Source organism: Myotis davidii, unplaced genomic scaffold (assembly GCF_000327345.1).
Source record: "Myotis davidii unplaced genomic scaffold, ASM32734v1 scaffold114, whole genome shotgun sequence".
Classification (NCBI taxonomy): Eukaryota; Metazoa; Chordata; class Mammalia; order Chiroptera; family Vespertilionidae; genus Myotis; species Myotis davidii.
Window position 1 is genome coordinate 192,564 of NW_006285918.1, and position 12,583 is coordinate 205,146.

General features: G+C 39.3%; 1 protein-coding gene across 1 annotated transcript in view; it reads left to right on the top strand.

Moving 5' to 3' along the window:
• Positions 1–12,583, top strand: part of LOC102760415 (glutamate receptor 3) — a 158,178-nt gene that overhangs the window by 2,291 nt on the left and 143,304 nt on the right. The window lies entirely within an intron of this gene.

Here is a 12,583-nt window from a genome sequence, read left to right on the forward strand (position 1 = left end):
TTTGGCAGAAAAAGGAAAGAAAAAATAGCATGGTTGTTCAGGGAAATTTCTTCAGATGGGATTAAAAAAAGAAGCCTCTTGATTGAGTCAATTCAGGATTTACATTACTTGACTATTAAAGCTGTGCCTGGCTGTAGAAATTAGCTGAATTTGACAATTGCCTAATAGATAGGAGCCAAATATGGGAAATTCTGCAAACAAGTGACCTTGAAGGACAGGTCAGGCTTAGTTCCCTGGCCTTTTTCTATCCTAGAATATCACCTTTCTTACCTAGAGAGTTCTGATAGGAACTGATAAGACTACAAACTGATTACAAGTGATGAACACCTGGAAAACTGAGGGGACAGGAGAGGACAGAGCTCAGGTGACTATTTGGAAAGCTGCTTCTTTTTTTCTCCCCTAGTGTTGTTCACCCTGACACCTCATTGTTAAGGACAACACATTTCTTAACTTAAAGCAAAAGGTGGAGAGGGGAGGCTTGCAGCAGGCAAATAATATAAAAAAGGAGGAATTTCATGAGCCCCAAAGCTATTTCTGAAATGCCTGTTTGTGCCATGGTAAATGTTCCTCTAGAAAGGGGACATTTTGAGGAGTAAAACCAAGGGAACCCAAATGACAGCCTGTTGGACACAGGTTTTTCTTGAATGGAATGGTTTATGAAAAAGACTGATAATTCTTTATCTAAGCTTATTGCACTAAAAGTTTTTACAACAATGAGGCTGATAATGACATAAATATGTTTTTGCTTTTATGGCTTGTGCAGTTTGGAATTTTTTTGTTTTCTGGCTTTCATTCAAGGGAGAAGTTATATTTATGTTCTGTTGTGTGAAAATTTATATATGACTGAGTTCAAATTCTTCTGCCTCAAAGGATATGTGATTTCCAAAAACTGTTGAGTCTCCAAGAGCACAGGTTCCTTGGACTTTTAAGACTCAGGCCAAGAGGATGGGGGTGAAGCACATTGCAAGAAATGTGACAGTATTCACTTTAAGAAAATTTTAACTGAAGGTACAGGTCCTTATATGAACATTTTCTGTGATACTCTGTATTTGACATTCTTTGGCTTTCCAACATTGACAAAAATAGGAACTTATTAATTCCAGCTAAGTGTGAAAGTTACAAAATGTCTGTCTATATTTTGCATTTTATTTCCGTAATCCCAGCCTGTCTCTACAGCACTTACAACACACAGCTGACTCTTAATCCTGCAGCACTGTGATCTTGTCAAGAGGGTGAAGCTCAAATGCAGCTTCCTAAGTATCAATTAGAACAAATTTAAAACCAAATACTTGAAATCACCAGGATTTTTTATTATTAACAACAAATAATATTTGAACTCACTTTAGTGTCTTCCCACTGATGAGGACTGGAATAAGAATGCCAATTGACTTCTCAGAAATTATTGATTTCCAAGGTTTTTAATTCTCTGTTGTTGTTGTTTTTTAATGCTCAAATCAGATTGACACCAGCCAGCACAGGAACCCCACTCAAAGAGCAACCAGGAAGTGATCGTTGCCTTGTGAAAAGCTCAGGTTTAAAAACAGGCAATAAGTCAGATTTGATATTCAGTTGCCTTAATGCCTTACCTCTCAGGGCAAGGAAAATAAATTGGTCAAACTTACCCCTGCCCCCCCCCACACACACACCCTAAATCCACAGAACTTCTGCTAACAAGCTTACAAGCCTGGGTTATGGCTTGTGGCTTGAAAGTGTGAGATAAGAGGTATGGATCACTGGGCAATAAGACAAAACAAAAAGGTGACCTTGCCCTCAGTTATGCCAGATACACACATATGCATACACTGACACACACACAGGAGAAATATCCAAAAACCAGTGATGTGTATGTACCCAGCTGCCTGTTGCACTCTCCGGCTTTACAGCTCAGAAGACAGGGGAGGAAAGCTTTCATCTTCTCTGGTCCCTGAAACAGTCCTCTCTGAATGTCACAATCATTGAATGGGGGCCAGATCTCAAAGCTGTCTCCTGGCAGCTGCTGCCTAGAAGCTTAGTATAAGAAAGATGACTAGTCCAACCACAGTCTGATAGTCTCTGAATGCAGAAAACAATCATTTCACAAGGCCAGGAAAGCCTTGGAAGTATATTTCATATATTCCCCTGGTCTTGATTGTTCTTTTTCTAATGGAAGTGAAGATCATATATATCAGGTGTCAGAATACAATACTAGTTCAGTACTGGAGTTTGGCAGGTGAAGCCAGGTTCCATTCTTCCAATTGATCACAATATTTCACAGAGAAAAGACCCCTAGATCCTCTGGTCTGCCCCTCCCTGGAGACCTAGGGACGATTTGAGAAAATCCCAGTTAAGTACAAATCTGGTCACCCACTTCTCCTATCTGATTCAATGTGGAATGGAATGGCAAAAATTAAAGAAACTTTTCCCTGTTCTCATTCAGAATTCTTAGTTGCAGTTTCCCCTAGCACTAAAATTGATTTTCCCATGATTTTTCCTGCGCCCTCAATCTTGAGACAGACATACATTTTTTAGGGCATAGTAACAAATACCCAAAAAATAAACAAAGGTTAATGCCTTCTGCATGCCACTGCTCTCTGCACTCCCTCTGCAATGTAATCTGAAGGTTTCATTGCAAGGAATCCCGGGCATCAGTTATTTAAAGACTCTTCTTCACCAGCAACCATTTTATTTTATTTTATTTTATATTTTATATTTTATTTTATTTTATTTTACTTTTGCACAACCCTTGAGAGGTTTGCTTAAGACAGACTCCAATTTCATTCTGTGTCTTAAGAAGACAATAAAAGCCTCTCTAGCTTTGAAAGGTGGTTCATTTGGGATCTCAGCTCAGAGGTGAATTGCAGTTTATCAAAGAAACTCATCTGATTTGGAGCCCATGTTTCCATTTCATAGGGATTAATTGAGTTTGCTACCATACTTTTCAGTTTGGCCAGATAACCCCAGAAAGAGGGATGGTGTGGATATTATGATTTCAAGATACATACATTCATACACATACAGAGACACTCAACCACACAAAATTAGTATATATGAAAAGAGATGTACACACTTTTTAAGTTACATGTTCATTCAAAAAAAAGGAGACATATGTAATACACTTTGTAATACTTTAAGCAATAAAACAAAATTAAAAAAAAAAAAACACCAAACAGATTTGATCATCCTAGGCCTTTGCAAGATGTGAAAATACCAAGGGACTTCGGGGTCCTTTGGAGTGGCTTGATTCCTCAGGAAATGCCTTCAATTCCCTTGAAGTCCCCTCCTGTGTCTTGCTGCTGTGCACTTGTAGTGCACTCCACACTACATCACCCCAGTCTCTGCAGTGTCAGCTCATTAGCACACAGATCTCATATTCCCTCTCCGCACTGTCATTGCAAAAATTGCTGTTGTACACCTTTACAGCCAACAAATGTGCTCGTGGATTACGCACTGTTTGCAAGAAGCAAGGAAAAGGCAAATGTAACCTTAAAGGTTATTCACCAGGGAATTGTGCTCTAAATGCATTGGCTTAAATAAAAATCTGTTGATGGAGGTGCAAGTGAAGGTGGGACTGAGAGTGAGCCTTGGGAGTGTAGACTCTAATGGAGCCCCAGGCAAAATCCCTTTTGCTGGCTAACTCTAACTCATCAGCTGCATTATTTTATTTTATTTTATTTCTGATAAATATTTGAAATATACCTGCTAACTGAGAACTTCTTTCATAACTGAGTGCATTTTGCTACCAAGTGTACTTAGCCAAGACAGGTTTCTGTCTCCTGCCCACAGAGTCACAATCTAATTATCTAATTATTCTAATTGCTAAGATCCATTTAACTGTTTAAGTCCATTTGGGAAGGAAATGTCTCCCCTTATCCTATTCTCTGTTCTTTGGTGCGTTTTGTTTTGTTTTCCTGTTTGTCCTTTTCATGTAATCTTTGGAACCACAGTGAAGACACACAGTACCACGGCTCTTGCCCTCAAACAGATCTTCACATACTAACCAAAGTCAACTGCTCCAGCTCCACCTCCCATCCCCAATCCCACATCTTTGTGCCCTTGCTGCTCTCCATCTCTCCTCTGTCTGCTGGCCAGGCTTCAATAAGCTCACTGGCTTAGCTCACTTCTCAGCCCCTCTGGCCAGCTGGCATAGCCCACTGAAGCACCAAGAGGTCGCCTCAGTGGTGCCAGTCAAAAATATAATTCACCTTCTCACAAGGTTTATTATGGATTTTAAAAATTTAATTTTTATGTGTAAAGGAGGGAGGAAGGTGATGCTGTTCATTTGGGCCATAAAAATAGATGGCAATCAGCAGGTTGTAAAGGTGAGTTTCCAGCAAAGTGTATTACCTCCCCCAGAAGGCAGCTTCCTGTTGATCTTTTAAGTGGGATGGGGGAGCCTGGAAGGGTTTGAGGGGAAGGAACAAAGAACACTATTTTGCATACTGCAAAATGAGCCATGTTTTGTTTTGTTTATTTGTTTGTTTCATCTCAGCAATTTTAACCTTTTTCCTTAAAAGAAAACTAATTTTCCACATCCTCCACTTCTGACTTCATCAGAGGCAGTTTCCTTGATGCTGCATTTCTCTCCCTACCCCCAATATTAAATGAGAATAAAGGGGGCTGGTTGAAAATTTTATCATAAGTTTTTGCCTCCTGATATATTTTTAAATTTCATTATTATGGATAGTCAGAGGTGATAGGCTGGTTTCATTTTAACAGATTAAAAAATAAATGAAGCTGCCGAGGGGTCATTATTAGTCTTTCTTTGTGAATAAGAGATTTGTCATTTTTATACAATTGGTTAAAGGATGAAAAGGAAGCATGAATTTTAAGAGAGGGTCAGAATTTTATAAGATAGAATTCATAACCTTCAGAGAGGGGAATAACCTGTTTATTCAATGATTTAACTTTAAACTTCTTAGATTGAGACTGCAGATATATGTGAAGGAGCTTTCAAAAACTCTGAAGGTCAGGAAAATTATATGTATACTTTACCTGGTTCATTTAAAAAATCAAGCTTCAACTTTCTTCCTTTGGCTTTGATATTTTGGGTCTAATTTGATGAAATGTCCACAAGAGGGTGCAATTAAAATCCTAGGTGGGGGTGATGGATATTCTTCAGCAGAAGTGGGAGTTCCACAGACACAGAAGGAACACCTTCCCTCTTCTAGAAATGGCTGGACTCCAGGCTGAGAGCTACAAATAGCCTCAGCCAATGTGTGGGGTGAGCCTTGAATTAGGGCAGCAGTCCCCCAAGGGGGTCAATATTTGGAAAAAGGTTAACATGAACAGAAATTGTCCCCCTCACACTTTTACCTCTTGTCTTGACATTATTTTCCCCTCCTGCTCTGTCTTCCCAGCTTATGCTCTTTTGCTGATCTCTGACTGGCCCCTGATTCTGGCACCCCATCCACAATAAACTTACCTGGGGATTGTTTTCTACCATGGAGTTTTCTAGACCTAATGCTCCTTCTTCATCAGAATATCTCTGTTCCTGGTCCATCCTTTTCGGGGCCTGCATTCTACTTTGAGGATGATAGCTTTTTATATAATATAGAAATCTAGCTTAAATTGTGTGATAAGAGGGTTAATGTATCTAACAGGGAAGTATTTGCTCTGGAAACCCTAATGCCTCAATTTTAAGGAAAGATACACAAATAGGGGTGTTTCTGGCCATGATACACAGAGTGGATGTTCATTCTACCCAAACCAAAGATCAAGTGGCTCTGGTTGTGGAAGACTTCTACAGACCAAAGTAAAAAGCAACCTGCATTGGGAGGTTTGGTATAAGTACACCTTGGGGCACCTTCACCATGTTGAATTTAAAAGTCTTTGGGGGTAATTTGGAAAGCAGTCAAAGTTTATGGGGATTCATTCTCTAAAGGAGGTAAGTTTGTATATATTTTTGTATGTCAATAAAGTTATTTTAAAGAGTGTAAATATTTATGTCTATTACAAAAAAACAATAACATGTTTTTGGAGAGTCTGAAGGTGCCTATGTTGGTATTGGCAGGAAATGCCCTGGCATGGAAAGGAGGTCAGAGAAGGGGAGACGTGGTAGGGAAGCTGGATCTCCAACTGAGTTTTCTTTCCCTGTGATGGCATGTGGAATGCAATGATTACAAGGCAGCACCCCCCTTATAGATGCTTAAAGGTAGCTCTGGAGGGACTTGGAAGCCTAGCCAAGTAGTGTCATCTTCTGACCCCATCAATCCCTCCCTTGCCTTGTCTCAGTGTACATTTGGCTTCTCTCCCCATGGAAATAACCAGAACACTCTCTGCTGGATTTCCATTCAAACATTGGTCAAAAAATAACTTCTCAGTTCCTAACTACCACTGGTATCTTTAGCTATTATCCTCAATAGGACTATCATCTGCCCTTATTTGGAGGAGGTGCAGGAGCAAGAATAAGGATGGGTAGAGGAAACACAGCTGGTAATGACCCCTTAAACTTATGGGGCACAAGTCAGTCTACAGCAGCACTTCTCACCTCTCATGTGCACAGCAATCACTTAGGGATCCTATTAAAATGAAAATTCTGATTCAATAGATCTGTGATGGGGTCCAAGAACTTGTATTCCTACCAAGTTCTCAGATAATACCAATGCTGTTGGTCCTCAAACCACACTTTGAGTAAGTAGAGTCCAGAGCAGAGAGCATGTGATTACTAAAGAAAATGGCTCTCCCAGACAAGCTCTTACCCACATTTATACCTCCTTCCCTTACACAGAAGATTCTGGAAGAGACACATTTGACTTATTCTGACTCAAGAATATCTCTAATCTAGTCCCAACAATGCTGTGTTCATTTCAGCCATGTCTGTAGGTGGCATGATTAGATATCTGATGAGACCATCTATTTAGAATTGCTTTTTGTAGGAATTTGAAATGAAGAGTAGAAGACAGGCTAAGAGGAGAGGTAGCTCATGAGCCAGGATGACAGTATCTTGGCTCCTTGCCACACCCTAAAGTGTACCCTTTAGAAACAACCTGCCCAAGAGAGCTAAGGTTGGCAAGTAGTTTCAACTGCCTTTTCACTTTGCCTCTCTGGGTCAAGGCATGACAGAAGGGGACAAGTAGCATCTGCTCCTCAGCTGTCTGACTTTCCTTAAACAGGGTTAGAAACAAGAAATAAAACACAACCTGAATTCTGTCTGCCTCCCCATGAGCCCCCAAAATTGACTCATTTTCAAGGCCGATGTCAGGTACTCATTGTGAGGAAGAGGGGAGGAAAGGGAAGCAATATCACTTTTCAAACATATCTAAGCTGAAGACTACTACAGGGAAGTCATTAAGAGCTTACCCACTGTCATTTGAGGACTATCAAATGACAATGTATTGCCCAAAATTTTGTCCCCTATCAGTTTGCCATTAGTCTAAAATTCTACAAATTATTTTATTTGTGTTACTGCACTGAAGGCCTGTGCTAAAATGAAAGCATGCTATCTGGAAGGGAGTGAGTTAAATCCTTATTAGCCATTAATATTTCCAGAAAAATTCTTACATCAGATTACCACCTATTACTTTTCAGGATCCTCAGAGGAGGCTTTCCAAGACAGGTGAGTGTCGTAGAATAAAGCATCTGCCCAAGGAAGTGGGGCACCAAATGGATGGTATGCATCCAGAGGGCATTGGAAGACTCTTGAAAATGAGGAAGAGTCCCTCAAATACACACCTATTTTGCAACATTTGACTTTCATGGATAAATTCTGGTAGTTTATTGACTAAGATTTTAGTTGCCTTTGACTCTTCAAGTCACACCCTTCAAGTCACACCCTTCAGATGTTAGTGGGTCTGTTGCCTCTAACGTACATGGTTATTAGCTACAATAAAATCTAGCCTCTGGATTCCCCACAATTACTGTGGAATATTTTCAGAAGTAAAATCAATTTGTGATGGAGGTGGTGAGGATTTTTTTAACTTTTAAAAAATGTTGCAATAAAAAATAGTCTTCTTTCAATTATCCATGATTGGCTGTTCTACCTTGTCAGTTACACATTGCAACCAGGGCTCTCATCCTTTTAGCTGCCCAAAAGGGGATCAAGCTCACAGCAATAGAGGAGACAGAAATGGATCAGTGCCCAGCCCACAGAGGAGTAAATTGAGTAGATGTGGGTATGGGTCTCTGTATGGTTGAAAACCTTCGTAAATTTAAGGTAGAAAGAATGTTGACAGCTAGTCAGCCATAACCTGTAACAGATTCTCAAATATTCTTATATTTCATTGCTATTTCCAAAGCTAATTTTTGTTAGTTTAAAACAGTGTTTCTTGAATTGGAACACTTACATCAGAATCACTAAAGATGCTTATCAAACAATGAATTCCTAAGTCACACTCCATATGTATTATATCAGAAAAAAAAATGAAGATAGGCTTTTTAACAACCTCTGTGGGTAATTCTAATGCACACTCAATTTGGAAATCACTGGTTTAATAAACCTTGGTGCTGCAAATAGAGATATATTGATTCAGAATGATTATTTGTTGAGGACCCACTAAGCTTCAGACATTGTACCAGGAACTTACACATATGTTACTTCTGTAAATAAGTGAGATGCTGTTGGCCTATGCAAGCATTAGTGAGTTTGGCTCTCAGGTTGGAAATTTGAGACTTGAAAGAAATAAGAGACCAGTCTCAAGTCATAGTCTCTGAAGTAAAGTAAAAATGCTCTTTGAGATGGTAATTAAAAACAAGGAAATTATTTTTATTTTGACAATAATTCTTCCCTTCTTTGCATGTTAGCTAATGATTGGTCCTTAGCCATGCTATAAACTAGATGTCATGGCAAATGCCAACCCATTTGTTAAAAATAGATGTATTACAATCAGTTTATAAAGCATTCAGTAATTCAATTAGTTTCTATAGCATTCATTGTGCCATACTTGCTATCAACAAATTTAAAATCAGGAGTGAAATAATAGCAATACCGTTCATTGAGCCCATAAAATGTGGAAGACACTGCACTAAGCACTTTTGACTTATTTCATGGAATCATCACATTTTATAGAAAAGAATCAGAGGTAGCTCAAAATTATTATAAGCAACTAGCTCAAGGTCACACAGCTGGCTAATTAGTGAAGCCAAGATTTTACTTGAGATCTTCCTGCCTATAGAGCTTGGACTCAGTTTCAACTAGGGTTGAAATGGCAAATGATTATAGGAGTCAGGTAAATCACATAAATGTGGAAATTGGTCCAGGTATAGAGTGGTAGGGCCTGTAGCAATCTGGAGAGTCCATGTCCAAACCCAAACACATTCAACCTCATTTTTTAAAACCACTGTGGTACCATGACACATCCACAGCAGGACTTGTGTTGTGGTAGGTGGTAGGTACACATTTCTGATCTCTAACCTACACTATCCACCTCCTTCTAGCAGCTAAATTACTGGCTGAGGGAAGCTCAATTAACTGGTAGTTATAATTACTGGGAACCATAGAGTAGACAGAAAAGCTCTTCTTAGTCAAAACCCTATTTTGACTTTCTCCTCTTAGTGTATCATCAAGGTACCTCAATACGGCAGAACCTTCTCTCTTTTGTGCACATACTTATAGCCCTACATATATACACTGTATATCCAGTGGCCTTTCATGGTTCAATGGAAGCTCTATTCTAACTAACCTTCCCCTAGGCAATGCTGAGGCCTGCAGCAAGGTCAGAAAGCTGGCACAGGATTATTAGCTGGCACAGGGTTATTAGTGAGTGCTCAGCAGGTCAGAAACAGGAATTCAAGGGAATGATACAGGGGAATAGGAGCTTCCTATAGACCCCCCTAGGAAAGAGGCTCACTTTAGACTGGGATCCAAAATAGAGTTATCTGAAGTTGTAAATTGACCTAAGCCAATTTGATCATTCAAAATCATTAGGTTATGTTTTATTGGATATCAGTAGCTTGGCATGGTTAGAATGAGGGCTATAGATCTTTCCCCCATAACCTCACCACCAGGTATTAAAGTAAGTCTCAAACAAAATTCTGTTTCTCATTAAAATAATGGCAAAGAGGCATGAAAATAATTGGACAGCCTGTTCTGTGGACTCAGTCAAGTCCAGCTCCTATCCTTTTAGGTGCTCCAACAGCACCTTGCATGAAGGCACACTTGAGGTAGACAAAACAATATTCTAGTGTCAGGATGCAGCTAACTAAGAATCCTTATTCATGGATGCCCACAGCGTAATTTATAAATTAAGCCTAAGGTACAATTTCTAAGGGATAACACTATAGATCTTGTTAGATCCTTATGTCTTCTTTCTGCTAGTTTGGGAATTCCTCTACCATATTTATAGCCAATCCACATATGTTGAACACTACTGATTTCACCAATGAAAACATTGGATGTTAATTAACAAAACCCCTGATGTTCATTAAAGATAAAGATACCTGAAGTGCTGGTAGAACCACTTCTTGACTAGATTTTCTATTTGCTAGATAACCATTCCTGCACTATGTATTTCCCAACAAGGGTAAATGAACACATCAAGGTTATATATTCAGACTAAATAACCCACATATATGACACAATTTATGTTGGGGTCTTATAAAGTAAATAAGAAAAATATAAAATTTGAGATACAATGTTTCTTATGGCCTTAGGAAGCAGTAAAAGTGGGATTAAAGGTCTATGGAATAAGTACACTTGAAGTAGACACAACAATATTCTGTGGAGGAATAAGATCTGGGATCCAGTCTCAACTCTGCCACCACTGCCTATATGACCTTGGACAAGCTACTCTGTTCTCTAATTCTAGTTTTTATGGGAAGGTTCTCCTGGATAATCTCTGAGGAGACTGCCATTTTGGACATATTATCACTGATTTGTCAGTTCCTACTATCTCCTCTTCTAGTAACAGTTTCACTTCATTTCTTATTAGGGAAGACTCATCCAAAACAAAGCCTCTCAAATTCTTTTCTCTACATCTAAAAAATTCTCTTCATATCCATCTATTTTCTTTATAAGATTATAAAATATTGAATTCTTGAAACCAGTGGAAAATAATTCTAGCCAGTTGTAGCTTCTCCTTGTCCAAATCTCAACTCTTCCACTTACTAGGTGTGAGAACTTAGAGCAAGTTATTTAACTTCATTGTGACTCAAATTTCCTAATTATAAAGAGGGGATAACAATAATCCTTACCTCATAGGGTTGTTGAGAGTTTTAATGAGACAATTCACAAATTCACATAAAATACTTAGAATGGTGCCTGGCACATATTGAATATTATTATTATCAACATAATCATTAGCCTAAAATCCTTAGAGCTTTTTGTCCTAAAAACAGAAACCTAGTTTCAGTTGAAAAGTAAAATCTCTTGTCACTTTAGGGGCTAGACTTCCTTCTTGAACAGCTGCCCTCTGAGCCTTTCTACAGTGTCAAGCTCCTTCCCAAAGCCCAAGATTTTTTATTTTTTTCTGCCAAGAAAGCCATCACAGCACTTCTTCAAATCACCCAGCAACCACCCTGACCTCCTACATCTCTCACTCATACATCCAAATTTGCTCACCCAGTTTGCTTCTTGTGAGTGAAAGCTACTCAGATACTCTATTGTCAAAGAACTGAGAGATGCATTTTTCTGCATAATCTAAGGATACAGATTCAAGGGAAGACCTAGAGTCTTCTTTACCAAATAACTATCTTCATCTCTAATTCCATCTACTTTTAATCACAATATGAGTCATTGTTTCTGCTCTCCTGTGACAATCCAATATCTAAACAGTACACAGTAGTCTTCCTGATTTCCAAAAAGCCCAGGAGGCACCCACGTCCATTTAGAAAAAAAGCAGTTAGGCCATCCACCCAGCCACCTTGACTCTGCAGCCAAGGCCCTAGAGCAGTGATGGTGAACCTATGACACATGTGTCAGAGGTGACACGCGAACTCATTTTTTTTGGTTGATTTTTCTTTGTTAAATGGCATTTAAATATATAAAATAAATATCAAAAATATAAATCTTTGTTTTACTATGGTTGCAAATATCAAAAAAATTCTATATGTGACACGGCACCAGAGTTAAGTTAGGGTTTTTCAAAATGCTGACACACTGAGCTCAAAAGGTTCGCCATCACCACCCTAGAGTTTCTCTTAGAAATGGGACTGCCACTGAGGGCCACAAGAAAAAGCAGCAAGGAACTACTCAAAGCCTCCCTGGGGGATTCCCCTTAATTTCCTTGGGTACTACAGGGCCATTAATGAGTGAGATTTACCCATGGGCCTCATAGTCAAGACCCCAAGGAACTGAGAAGAGAGACACTCCATACTACCAATTCTTCTCTAAAGCAGGCACTGCCCTGGCATATACACATTGCATATATCTTTCCCTGGTCCTACCTACTTCCTGGTGACACTTAGTATGTGATAATTATTGTAGTGTCTTTCCATCCAGATGATAATTCAACAGAGACCCACTTCTGGTGCATCTTTGAGTCTAGCCAACCCTTTGACTAAATATCACAGCCTCTATCCAGAGTTTAGTTCAGCCTTGGCCACTGTGGCTCAGTTGGTTGAAGCATCATCCCATGCACCAAAAGGTGGTGGACTCAATTCCTGGTCAGTGCACATAGTTGGGTTGTGGGTTCAGTATCTGGTGGGGGTGCATGCAGGAGGCAGCTGATCA